Here is a 13211-nt window from a genome sequence, read left to right as displayed (position 1 = left end):
TGGAAGGAAGCGGCCGTGGCCTAAGAGAAGTAGTATGCTGGCATTTGCCTGGCTTGACGGAGGAAACCACTGAAAACCTCTGGATAGCCAGTGTCCTGAGCAACTCTAGAGCAACCCGTTCGGTGGTGCAGCTTTCTGTTCCTAACAGCAAGGAATGTGGCGATCATCCTATTAACTATCAACTGTTGCATTGTTGGGCCTTCAGTCGGTCGGCGTTTGAACGTCATCAGGCTGCTGTTGCCGCAGACCCGTTAGATAGGACCACCCCCGATCATTCTGCCACCTAGCTAGGGGGAATTAACGGAACCGTTGGCAGATTCCCATTGTGGTTGTTCCTTAGCCATCAGTGGCTCTCAGGCCAACAGGTCACAATAATTAGTTTTTGCACGGCGAACTCTATTTATACAACTGACTTAGTATTCCTAGATTAGATAAGTCAAGAATGTTAATCGACGATATATACTCGTATAAGGTAAAGCTGTTCCTGCAACAGGCCGTGAAGGCCCATAGGGTTGTGAGAGGTCGAGGATCCCACATCTTCTGGATAATTGGCTCACAGATGGCGGTAAGGTTGTCAGCCTTACGCGCCGGCCTCCCTTTAATCCCAGGAAGATTCTTGGTACTCATTTCTGTTAGAGGCTGAGTCGACCCCATGGCCATAGTGCGGCTGGAATGTTTAGGTAATTTAAAAAGTCTACCTAATCGGGACTCGAACCCCAGACCTTCTGGCTTGCAGCATAGTGCCTCAACCAATTACGCTACTGCGTATATATATATATAAATATTACTGACAGCGTCATTAAATAAATTGTAAGTAAATAGATAAATAAGAATTTTATCTTGGGTTGACCATGTAGTTCATAAGGAAAAAATGAGAAATGTATGTAGTGTCTTGGTAGGGAATCTTATAAAGCGGCCACTTGAAAAGATAATATTAAACAGTTCTTACGAATATAGTTTGGGAAGAAGTGAATTGGACTAAACTGGTTCATGTTAGTAGTATTATTGGAACATTCATCATCTGCTAGTAGAGACGATTATTTTAAAGTGATTTCTCGCTCTTTCCCCACGAAATGAATTTCACGTTTATTTCTGAAACGGCTGAGATGTTCTGTGTCCGTGTTTTATGTAAGAAGTATTGTTCTTTCTCTGCTATTGTGTTCACAAGTTTTCAGGTACATGCATGGATTTAGGGTGCTGAGGAGAATGTTAGCAAAACAGGCGGAAGTAACAGGAAGATGGAGATTGCACAATGAAGAGCTTCATAATGTGTACCCTTAACTAAATAGAAGTGAGTGTTAAAATCAATGAGGATACGATAAAAGAAGAAAAAAAAAACTTGCATGCGTACACGTTTTAGTGGGAAGATCGGAAGGGAAAAGACCACTTGAAGACTTTGGCGTGGGTTGCGGGTTAATGTTAAAGAAAGACGTGAAGACATGAACTGGATTCATCTGGCTCTGAATGGGGACCAGTGTGCACACGATAATGAACCTTGGGATTCCATAAGCGGTGTGGAATCTGGCAGAGCGACTACTAACTTCTCGCAAACTCTTTTCAATGGTATGAATAATAATTGGGGGCAAAGAATGCCGAGATTTTCAGGTATCAACTTCCAGACGTTGGTTCACGGTGCACCAGTTTGCTGTATTTGTGTGAGAGGTAGGGGATCCTCCAGGTTTTATTAGTCGGGAACTAATGAAGTGGTTAAGGGTTTATGAAATGTTTACACTGGCCATGTGTAATGAGTATGCCACAAGCAACACAGCTGCGAGGGTGGTTTTTATAAGGGTAGCTGTCGCGTGCCGCCCTTTTTCTTCTTCTTCTTCGTCTCATATGGCGGTAGAACGACAGCTGTTGACCCACCACTTGATATCTCTCGTCACCACACTGGAATAGTGGCACAACTCCATTAGGCGTTTTTTCACAGCTAGTGCGACCCTAGAAGTTGTGTCCTTATAAGACGTGTTTCCTTTTGAGACAGATTGGTGTGTAATATATAAATAAGTAGTAGCAGTCAACGTATCTCTTAGAAATATAATTGATGTGAAGCTATCCTTGTAGATAAAGACCAAACCATGAATGGATGAGCGAAAGTGGGGCACGGAGATGCGTGGATGTGTATTTGCCTCCACCAGATAGTGAGTAGTCAGGGATACGTTAATGAGTGACGGCTGATTGACAGAAGAATTTACTGTTACATAGTTCAGGTCGCTATGCCTCGGCATCTCTGGAGGCCTAATTTTAATCCCTGGATATTTCCTGTGGAATTTATTAAGTGACCAGAATCGAGACAGGTTTTCTCCTAATATTTCTCCTTTCCTCTGCCAGCCGTGATTTTATCGCTGTTCAGTATTCATCTGTAAGCGATACGGAGGCGTGAGTTACCTCTGAGCAGCTGACGCTAGCACAAACTTGGCTCTCGCTTGTCCATTCGCCTCTGATCGTCCCTATCCTAGCTTATAATATTATTTAATTATTTATAATAAGGAAGTTCAAGTTTTAATCCACTGTTCAGCAAACGTGTTGACCGCGCTTTCGGAAACGTTTAGAATTTTTGTCCTGAGAAGTCTTATGAGGGGGGAGGAGGCTTCAGACATGACAAACCACAAACTGAACGACTTGGAAGGAAAACCCACATGCAAATGTTGTGACTAGCCCACCATTTTCAAACCTGACGATCAGAGAAACATAATGTTTAATGGAGGCCGACTTCTGCTCACCGACAGAAGGAACGCAATTGCTTTTCCTAGTCTTTTAACGAGAGATGTCAAAGCAGACGCTCAAAAGACTGCAAAGAATGGTAAAGTAAACAGAGAAGTCAAATTATTCTGCTCTTTGAAGGGCAACTCGAATGAAGACGTATTTAGACAAGTTGACCTTCAGTTTACGATAATCGTCATGCTGTTGAAAGCACAAAACTTGACTAAGTTTTAAACTGACGGTCCTGAACGTGCATGAGCCAAACAGAGAGACAATCTGAATACGGAACACAAAAGAGAAACTTCAGATTTTAAGTCCATTACAAGAATTCTACACGTCTACTGCTAGAACACGTTAGCATTCCCTGTAGAACATATCGGTCACTCATGTATGTATAAACTTCTGGAAGTTTTAACGATTTTGAATTACCTTTAATTAATAACACTTTTTTTGTGACAGATCAAATAATGTTTTCTCAAGGCGCTATATGATGTATAACTTCGCCGACAAGCGGCGGTCGTTCGGTCGGTATAGTTCGCTTGCGGACTAAAAGCCACGTAGTTTTTTTCTATGTGATATATAGAAATTCGCATCGCATTGGAATGTTTATATTTTTTTTTGTTTGGGATACTTTTCTATGCTATCAGTGTAAGCTGAGCAATTCTCAGCCTTAGTTACTTTCGTCGGACGTTTCGAAGCGATGAAATAGAATCAGGTATGAAAACAAGTGGTGCCACACGAATGAGCCTATAAAGTAAAACACAGAACAACCGAATACAGAAGAAAACTGCGGTGCTTGGAGGCATACAGGAAGAGCGGGAGAATGAGATGTCCTGAAAGACGGACCAGCTGAATTTGTCAAGATGTTCAAATGAAATTGGAGTTTCAGGTCTGGTCAGTTTTTATCCTTCTCCGTAACATTTTATATAGTCCACCTCATTGCAACCGCGGATACACATTGTTACGTGGACCAACTCTAGAAGTGGTCTTGCCGCTTCAGCAGGGAGTTAGACCTGTCTTTAGTGAGGTGTTGGTTTATTTTTAACCCATATGAACCTTTCTAGCACACACGTGGGTCCCATATCCTTACCCTGCTTCTGTCGAGGACAGAGGTCAATAGGCGCCCTTCCATCTCTCGCCAGTTGTTCTCATACTGTCATCCATTCTTCACAAACCATGGGCAAACATTTTGCCTGTTATCGACTTTCATCTTCTTGTTCGTTTCGGCTTAGTATTACATGAGCACATATACGTATCTGGTTGCCTGTTGCCAGTCATATACACATTGTATATACAGTATTTTGTCTTTCGTTTGACATATTATTTGCTTTATGTGAAGAGTATTAGAGTACAGTTACCATTCTTTTCAACCTTCAGATGCTATAAAATCTTATTATTAAATTATATATGTAGTCTATCTAATTGAAATTGGAAGGTGCTATGGCATGGAAATGAATGTGGAGAAAACAAAAGTAATGAAAATTTCGAGACAACCAACCCCAGTCACAATAAAGATAGACCAAAAACAACTGGAGAATGTGAAATGTTTTAAATATTTGGGTAGCTTGTTAACAGATGATGGAAGGTGTACTTGTGAAATTAAATCCAGGATTGCCATGGCAAAAGCTGCATTTAGCAAGAAGAAGAATCTTTTTACCAGCAAATTGGACTTAAATTTGAGGAAGAAACTAGTGAAATGCTACATTTGGAGCATAGCTCTGTATGGGGCTGAAACATGGACACTTAGGGCAGTAGATCAGAAACATCTGGAAAGTTTCGAAATGTGGTGTTGGAGAAGAATGGAGAAGATCAGTTGGACCGATTATGTGAGAAATGAAGAAGTGTTAATTAGAGTCAGTGAGCAGAGGAATATCCTACATGAAATAAGAAAACGGAAGGCTAATTGGATTGGTCATGTTTTACGCAGAAACTGCCTTCTAAAAGAAGCTATCGAAGGAAAGATAGATGGGCGGATAGAAGTGACAAGAAGACGAGGAAGAAGACGTAAGAAGATGCTGGATGACCTTGGGGACAGAAGAGGATACTGTCATTTGAAGGAGAAAGCTCTAGATCGCATTAAGTGGAGGAATTGTTTTGAAAGAGACTGTGGACCTGTCGTCTTGACAGATTACTGATGATGATGATGATGATGATGATGTTGTAGTCTACATTGTATTAATATATAATATAGATATACACATTGTGTGTATACAACAGGAAAATAGGCTTTATAAATTCTGCTCTCAGCTCCTTGTTTACTGGTTTATATGACTTCGGCCCAGGTTTGTTTGTTACGTAACAGGTGGAAATATATTTAAAATACTTGTATTAAATAGTTTTAAGCTACCTACAACAGCATCAGAAGTTAGGACTGACGAATTGAAAATGTTGAGGCAGTGAGAGGGAACCCACTAGAGCTGTTAACACTGTGCATACATTTCCAAACTTTTCTTTTTAATTAAAAGTTATCTTCCTTTTCTCGCAAGGCAGTCGTCAGACGTTGATTACCGTTATAAAACTTGCCATAGAACCGTATCCTGAGACATTCCACTCCAGTTTACTTCTTCGTAACCAGTTTCCACGAGGTCCAGCTCATTTATGTATCGGCGTTTCACGAATGTGTTAGTTAATTAAGTTATTAGGAATCTTACAGATGGTTTATGAGGACGATAGTCCGGCATTAACCGTCTTTATACGTAGACCTACAAATTTAACGTGCTTGTTCTTTGTTTATTTTGTTTGTTTCAGCTTCAAGTTATTTTAAACTAGGTGATTAACAATTCGAAAAGGTGCTGGAAATATAAGATATTTTACTTTTATGCGTTCTATTCGCCAGTTTGGGGAAATGGGGGGGGGGTAATATATACTGTTAAGTTTGTTGGGTTAGATTCTTTATGTGTGACATCGGTCCGATATGCTTTTTAGGAAGGTGAATTGTGATTCAAGCTGTTTGATTTCTCAAATGTCTTATATCGCAGAGAAAAGATTCTTTGCCTGCGTTTTATTCTGTGCTGTGTCCTGTCTTTGCCTCTGTTAACGAGTGCATATTGTCAACATATGTGGTCACAGAGATATTGAGTTTTCGGACTTTATCCATCGTCCTGGTTTTTAAGATAACTAAGAAAAACACGACGTTTCGGAAACTGGATCTGTTTCCGTCCTCAGGTGAGGGAAAACTGGACCAGTGATTGAGGCTAGCTCTTTCTAAGGGACCCAACAGAATAGGTGTTTCCCTCACCTGAGGACAGAAAGAGATCCAGTTTCCGAAACGTCGTGTTTTTCTTAGTTATCTTAAAAACCAGGACGATGGATAAAGTCCGAAAATCCAATATCTCTGTGTGTTATACACCATCGTCAGAATCCTATAGTAACTATAAGATATGTGGTTTTTAAATAGGTCTAAGTGGGCGTGTAACAGACGAAAGAAAGAAAATCGCAAGGCGTACACTTAGAAGGCTTTGTGTCATCCAAACTGGAGTTTGAGTGCCTGCAATTTTAAGATTCGCGATATCTACAGGGAAGAGAATGAGCTTACTGACTACTTAAAATGCAGAGAGTTGCGTGTTCAATTTCCTTCTTCCACCTACGATCCCTCCGTCATTCCGTTGTTTGTTCATTCCTCGTATCTTTTAGCAGTTGCGAAATACACCGTAAAGAGAACGCCCTCCTTTAGCAGTGAAATAGATTGAGGTTTTGGTTAGGCAGTTTCAGAGGTTAACTTTTTGTAACAATTCGTTTGTTTTTGTACTGGTATTTGTTTATGTAGACGTCAGCTTCACGTCCGAAACTTTTTGCACATCACTTACAGCCGTCTCCATTGTCATCTCCGTATGCGTAGGACATTTTGAAATCCGCGGTAGCGTAGTTGGTTGAGGCACTATGCTACAAGCAGGAAGGTCGCGGGTTCAAGTCCCGATGAGGTAATTGGATTTTTTTCAATTGACCTAATCCTTCCGGCCGCACTATGGCCCTGGGGTCAACTCACACTGTAACAGAAATGAGTACCAGAAATTAATTAAATAATTTTCCTGGGGAGTAAAGCGCGGCAGGCGCGTAAGGCTGACAACCTTACCGCCATATGTGAGCCGATTGTCTAGATAATGTGGGACCCTCAGCGTCTCAGAACCCTATGGGCCTTCACGGTCTGGTACAAGGATAGCTTTACTTTTTACTTTTTATATGCACTTAGTAGAATGTGTGTATGTTGAACTTCATTCTAGGCTCTGTTACAGAATCGCATCACCACAGTCCGTGTGTAAGATCTGCAAGATCTTGACGATTTTATATTACCAAAAACAGACAAAACTCCATATATATAGGAATTATGTCACCGTTAACACGACAAATGCTCGGTTTTTATTTTCGATCTTTATACTGCTACGTGTTGCGGTCGCATAAGAGCATCATCAGGCAGTTATACACAGGAATATGTATAGGCATTGAAATGGATCCTCATCGGTGCAACGCGTCGTATTATATACTGACATAAACCTTTTGCCTCAACCACTTTCGAGTGGTTTGTGTACCAGGGCTGTTTGTTTAAACCTGTATGAAAATCACTGCCTTAAAGCATTTTTTTTTTTATTTTCATCAATTTACAATCTACTTGACCACTGTAAGTAATAATTAAATGCGATGGGTGTTTATGTCGTGAAGGCGGCAGCTGCCCAGTGGCAGTACTCTACCTTTTAGTTACATAAGTCTTCTGGCCAGGTTGTCCTCAGTCGTCTTGCTGCTGGGTGCGGTTTCGTTAATTCAACGATTAGCGGGTTCTCGTGTCCTGTTATCCGAGTACGGTGTCTGGTGGCATGTTTGCTGATCACTTCCGTGATGAGGGGTATGTTGAGATCGTTGTGGATAGTTCCGTTTGTTACGTACCATGGTGCGCCTGTGATTCTTCTGTAAAGCATTCGAATCAAGAAATATATATAATATTCAAGACACCTATATTCAGCGGAGAAATCGGTTCGGCCCACGGTTGAAGGTTCTTTTCTTCTGGCATAGGTATACTCATATCGCGTTCTAGAAACGAGTATGCGTTGTCTGAGGTTAGTCTCCTCATTTTTATCGTCACTGCCATTTCTGACCTGGCACTTATTGGTTCTAGGTTCCACTCAGCCTCTTGCTTATATTGCAGCGACATATGTACGTCTCCCTAGGGCCAATGTAGAGAATGTGCATCTTTACGTCCCATCAAGGGAACTGTTTTTCTTTTTTTCGTAAGGACCAACTCAGATGTGCTACCATACTACTGGCCTATCGTAATGAAGTGCAGAAAGCCGTCTGCCGGCCATGTCTGACAGCTGGAACCCAAGTGGAGGAGGGTTGACCTAGAGAGGTGTCAGGTTGCGGCGTGTGCCTGCCTGCACGTTTGTATCGTGTCTGTAACCTCACCCGTTGCGTTTACCTGCGGCCTACAGATGACGGATTGCTTTCATAAATTATCTAGATTATTAGATGATTCTATATCAAATGCTGATGTTAATTGCCGCCGGTGATACTCGCGATGATATCTATTTATCTATCTATTTAATCTATGGTAATCTATGGCTCTGTAGTCCGTTTGTTTCACCTTGGCCCCTTTTTCAGTTTCTTAATTCTATACACAGTCGTTAGGACTCCTTGGACAGGAGATCAGCCCGTCGCAAGGCCGCTACCTACACACAGGACAACACAAACAGAAAACACGCACACAGACATCCATGCCTTTAGTAGAATTCGAACCCACGTTCGAGGCGTTCAAGCGAGGGACGACAGTTCATGCCTTAGACCGCGTAGCCACTGTGATCGACAGGCAATGATATCTGCACGACGGAAATAGTGGTGCAGTAATTGGTAGGAGAAATTTAATAACAATAAATGCGACATTTTGTTCAGATATAGGTCGACCGTAGAACCACCATAGGATAAAGGTTACGGTGGACCGTATTTCTGTTCATAGTCCATATAAAGATATACATACACATTTGTGTACATATGCCTGTATACATACACACACTATCATGCGAAAGCCTGCATAGATAGGCAGACAAAAATGTCCTTAAAGCCTAAACACCTCCCAGTGAAAAGAGTATAACCTAGGAGCTTGGGGCCAATGTTCCTGGCATTATATATGAGTCTTTATTGAGGAGGCTAAAATTCGTAAGCCTGCGCTGAGAAAGAAAAGGCACGTTTTCTTCGTGAGTCTGTGTGGATGTAACAAAAGTGGACAGATACACGCTTATAACATCAATCGGATGTCTTCAGTCTCAATTCGCATTTTATGAAATTCATTAAAGGTAGCTCATAGTACAGAAGTCTGTTCATGACCCAGAATGTGCATCTCATTAACGTCTGTGACTTGAGTTTGAAACAGATTTTGGGTTTGCATGTAGGGCCTATTTAAGGAAATGGAAATTATCTATTCGAGAAGTAAAGGAACTTAAATAGTCCGATCTGAACCACAGACAAATTCGCTTGACGTTCTTATTATTTTTTTACCAAATCCGGCAGTTGGGTTTGGGTACGTACAAACAGTCGGACAAAGCCTCGCCATTAGAGTTACTCGGGTTACACAATGTATGTGAGTCGCGTAATCTTAAGTACAACTACATAAGGGTTTTCTATCTGCAATGGCGCAGCCCTGTGGTTCAGCTCCTTCCGATCCAGAGGCTCGCGTTCCTTATTGCCAAGTAAATATACGTCAGTTTTCTGTGAAATACTTAAGAGTCAAACTGTCGTATTGGTGTAGTGGGAGGTCTTGCCTGATTAGACAAGTACTGCACATGTATTTCTTGTATCTCCAGATAAATACTTGTAAAAATGCAGTTAGTCAGATATCCTCGTTAGCTGAATACTTACCTTGATAGTCAAGTAACTAGTTCGTCAGTCAGCAAGGTAGGTAGTAAGTCCTATAGCTAGTCAGTGAGTTAGTTGATTAGTTAATTTGTTAGTCAGATAGTTTGTCAGTCAGTTAGTTGACAGGTCAAGCTGCACAGTAGTCACTGGTGTCCATGTGGCTGTGTTGACGCTTCTGGTGGACAGCTGTAGTCTGGAGACAGCGGAAGTGTCCCAACCCTCCTGCAAGAGGGAACAAGAGGAAATAAAGTGCAAGAAAAAAGTAAAAAGAAATAAGAAACCTATATAAAGAGAATCCCCGACGGCAGGAATAACTGTAGCAGAAGATGCTTTTCCGTTGATCTCTAATATTTCGTGTCCTTACAGGATATGAGTGGGATTTAAGGGTGGCAGATTTCGTTGCATTCAAGGCCAGGGGTTGCTGCCGAGAGGAGTAACTTAGCAGAGGACTCTGACGTACATCATTTCCTTTCTTATTTAATGTTTGAAGCTCAGGCTTTGAGATGAGGGGTCTTTTATATGGACATTATAATTTTGTTGCAGCAACAGCTGGCCTCACGTGTCTTTTCTTTGCAGCTTTGAATTGTAAAGTTATCCTTTGAGGTGTTCGCTGTAAGGGAAATTCATTAGCACCGCAAATACGTATTTGACCATATAGATCTGTCCTTTTGGTCTTAGTGACGCAGAAGTCCATTCCATTATGAGAATTTTTTTTTTCATTGGCACTACAGCCCCAGTGGGCCTAGGCGTACCTCCATGAACTTCTCCGTTCACTTCGGTTTTTCTAAATCAAAGGCATTCGGTAGGACTCCTTGGGCGGGTGAGCAGCTCGTCGCAAGGCCTCTACCTGTACACAAACACAGAAAAAGGCACACACAAACTAAACATCCATGCCCTGAGTGGGATTCGAACCCACGATCCCGGTTTCCAAGCGAGCGACGACAGTACATGCCTTAGACCTCTCAGCTACCGTGACAGGCCCATTATGAGAATACATATATCAAATTTAAAGGTAAAGTTGTCCCTGTGCTTAACTAATTAAGCACTACGCCATGAAGGCGTATAGGGAGTGGATGTATAGATTTACATGGTTTTGACCTTGGCACTACTTGGAGGTGAGTGGTCAGTTTCTCTCCCCTGCCGTTTTACCCCAATGAAAATAGCTCCCGGTACCCATTGGACAGGAGGGCTTTCGCCATCAGAATTCAGTATCGATTTCTTATTCACCCTAGCTTCGTATCCATCACAGTGTCCTTAATTACTTGCCTTTCCCTGATTACCTTAACTGCGGAGCATTATAAAAGATGAAATAGTCAGTCCTATAATATTCTTTGCTTCAGTTTTTGTGGTGCAGAAATTTCTTCGGCGTTTTGCTTTTCCGACACTTTTCCACTTTGAAAGGACGACTATTTCAGACGATTGAAGTGATTACGGAAAATTCACAGACGGAGCTACACGTGATCCCGAAAAGGGCGTGCCAGGACTGTTACCAGAAGTGGCAACGACGTTGGGAGCTGTGCGTCAGTGCAGGAGGAGAGTACTTTGAAGGCGATAAGGCTCACTCAGTTGCAGGCATGTCCGAAAGAATTATAAAAAATGAAACTTTTTGAACAGACCACGCGCGAGTGCATTGAATTGTGAAGATTATCAGAGAAAGTTGTAGTCTGTATAAGGGACTGTTCCGGGATTCGCCTGGTAGCATTGAGATAAACCAGCTATCGTTGTGTCGACAGGATTTCTGCCCAAGATTCGAACTGAGTGCTTTCTAAATACATTTACATAATCATCTCACGAGAGGAATTACAGATGAATAAAGTTCCTTAACTGAACATCATACGTTGAGGAATGAAGTTATACAAACGAGTAGAGATCAAGGCAAGGTTTTTAATTGATGCTTATAGTCCCGTGACTGTTAAGAGCAGGAGAAATGGCTTTTAGCTGTGATATGGCGTGCGTTTCGGCACAGGCGTTCATTCTCCGCATTCTTCGAGTTTCTTATGGAAGAAAGCATGCCCGCTATGTATTTGAAGGAGAAATCCTGCAGCTGTGTTATTTAAAGCTCTTCTCTGAATGATGCTACTTTTTTGGGCAGGTTTTGTCTCGGCAATTATTTAATGACTTCTTAGCTTAGCCGAAGCTTGTTGGATTACCGCTGTCGCATCTGTTGGCATTGTGCCTGGCTATTCACTGCACATTTATAATTTTGCAGCAGTGTGTGATATGCGTTACTCCCTGTACCATATATTATCTCATCATTAGGTAACGGATTTTGGCGGAATTTGTTATTTGCCTTTGATAAATGGTATGAACCAGACTAAACATTGGCCCAAACTGGATAACGCGATCTACTGTGTTGCATGGACTTCAAACTTCCCTTTCCCCATATTTCTAAAACCAACAATGAACTGAGAAATATTTTGTTTTCCTGCGTTGTCTTCATGTAGTCTTTTGTTTTCTGGATAGTGACTGCCTAAGGAGCCGGGATAGCTCAGTCGGTATAGAGACGGGCTCCGGGATGGACAACTGGGTTTCGATCACCGGCAGGAGAAAGACGTTTTTCTCCAAAACGTCCACACCGGCTCTGGAGCCCACCCAGCTTCCCGTCCAATGGGTATCGGGGGTTCTTCGAAACTCCTTTTACTGAAGTGGATTTCGGCATCGTGGAATGGAATGAACTGGCTCAGAATCGAATTAATTGCAGGAATTTTATGATGGAGGCTTAAAGCTTGGTAGCAAGTCAGGTGTCATCTACGAGTATATTAAGTTGAGGTAGGCTTCATAGCGAGCCGGTCAAAGTAGCAGCGCGATCTAAGGCATGAACTGTCTTCTCTCGCTCGGACGCTGGGATCGTGGGTTCGAGTCCCACTCAGGCCATAGTTATTTGATGTGTGTATGCGTTTATTCTGTGTTTATGTTTAGGTAGAGGCCTTGCAACGGGCTGATCACGCGTCCTAGGGGTCCTACTGTCTGTAAAAATTATTACTGAACTGAATAAGAGGCCTCGGCCCTCAATGGGCTGGAAGAGCCATTGGAAAAAAAAAGCTTCATAGTTGTCGACTCGTAACCTTATCTTCAGGAACGCCTCAGTCCTGTAATTTCAAAAGGATATGATGATGGCTATGCACATGCGTGTTTCTGCCTGATGTATGCACGCATAGGAATGTCATTCATTCGTGTTTCACATCACGTCTTTCTCCAGTGCCCCAGTGACAGACTCTGTGAAGTTATGATCAGCAGAGTTACGTACATTTAGTTGGACAAATGTGCAACGTGTGGTGGAAACGAAGATAGACCGTGGGCTTAAAATCGCGCCCATGGGGCAGTATACCGAATTCTATCAGAATAGGATTGCAGTTTTGCACAGGAGTCAGTAACAGAATAATGGTTTCGTCTTTTGGCAACACCAGNTCTCACGGTCTCTTCGCTTGCGGATTTCTTATATTTTTCCTTCTACCCTGAAGATGGAGGCGATACATTCCTCCGAAACGTCGGTTAACACCGCATATACACGGTGCCAAATCCCAGAAGACTGCTTTCTTCATAGTCACCGCCGTGAAAGCCTCAAATCTTACATTTTGTCAAGTTGTTGAAATTTCCCCAGTTTGAGTTAAAATTGGATTATCTCAACTTTCTTCCGTGGAGATAACCAGTCTTAAGTTTAATCAAAATCC

This window comes from Cryptotermes secundus, unplaced genomic scaffold, assembly GCF_002891405.2.
Source record: "Cryptotermes secundus unplaced genomic scaffold, Csec_1.0 scaffold779, whole genome shotgun sequence".
NCBI lineage: Eukaryota > Metazoa > Arthropoda > Insecta > Blattodea > Kalotermitidae > Cryptotermes > Cryptotermes secundus.
The sequence above is the reverse complement of the archived record's forward strand: the minus strand, read 5'-3'. Positions refer to the sequence as shown.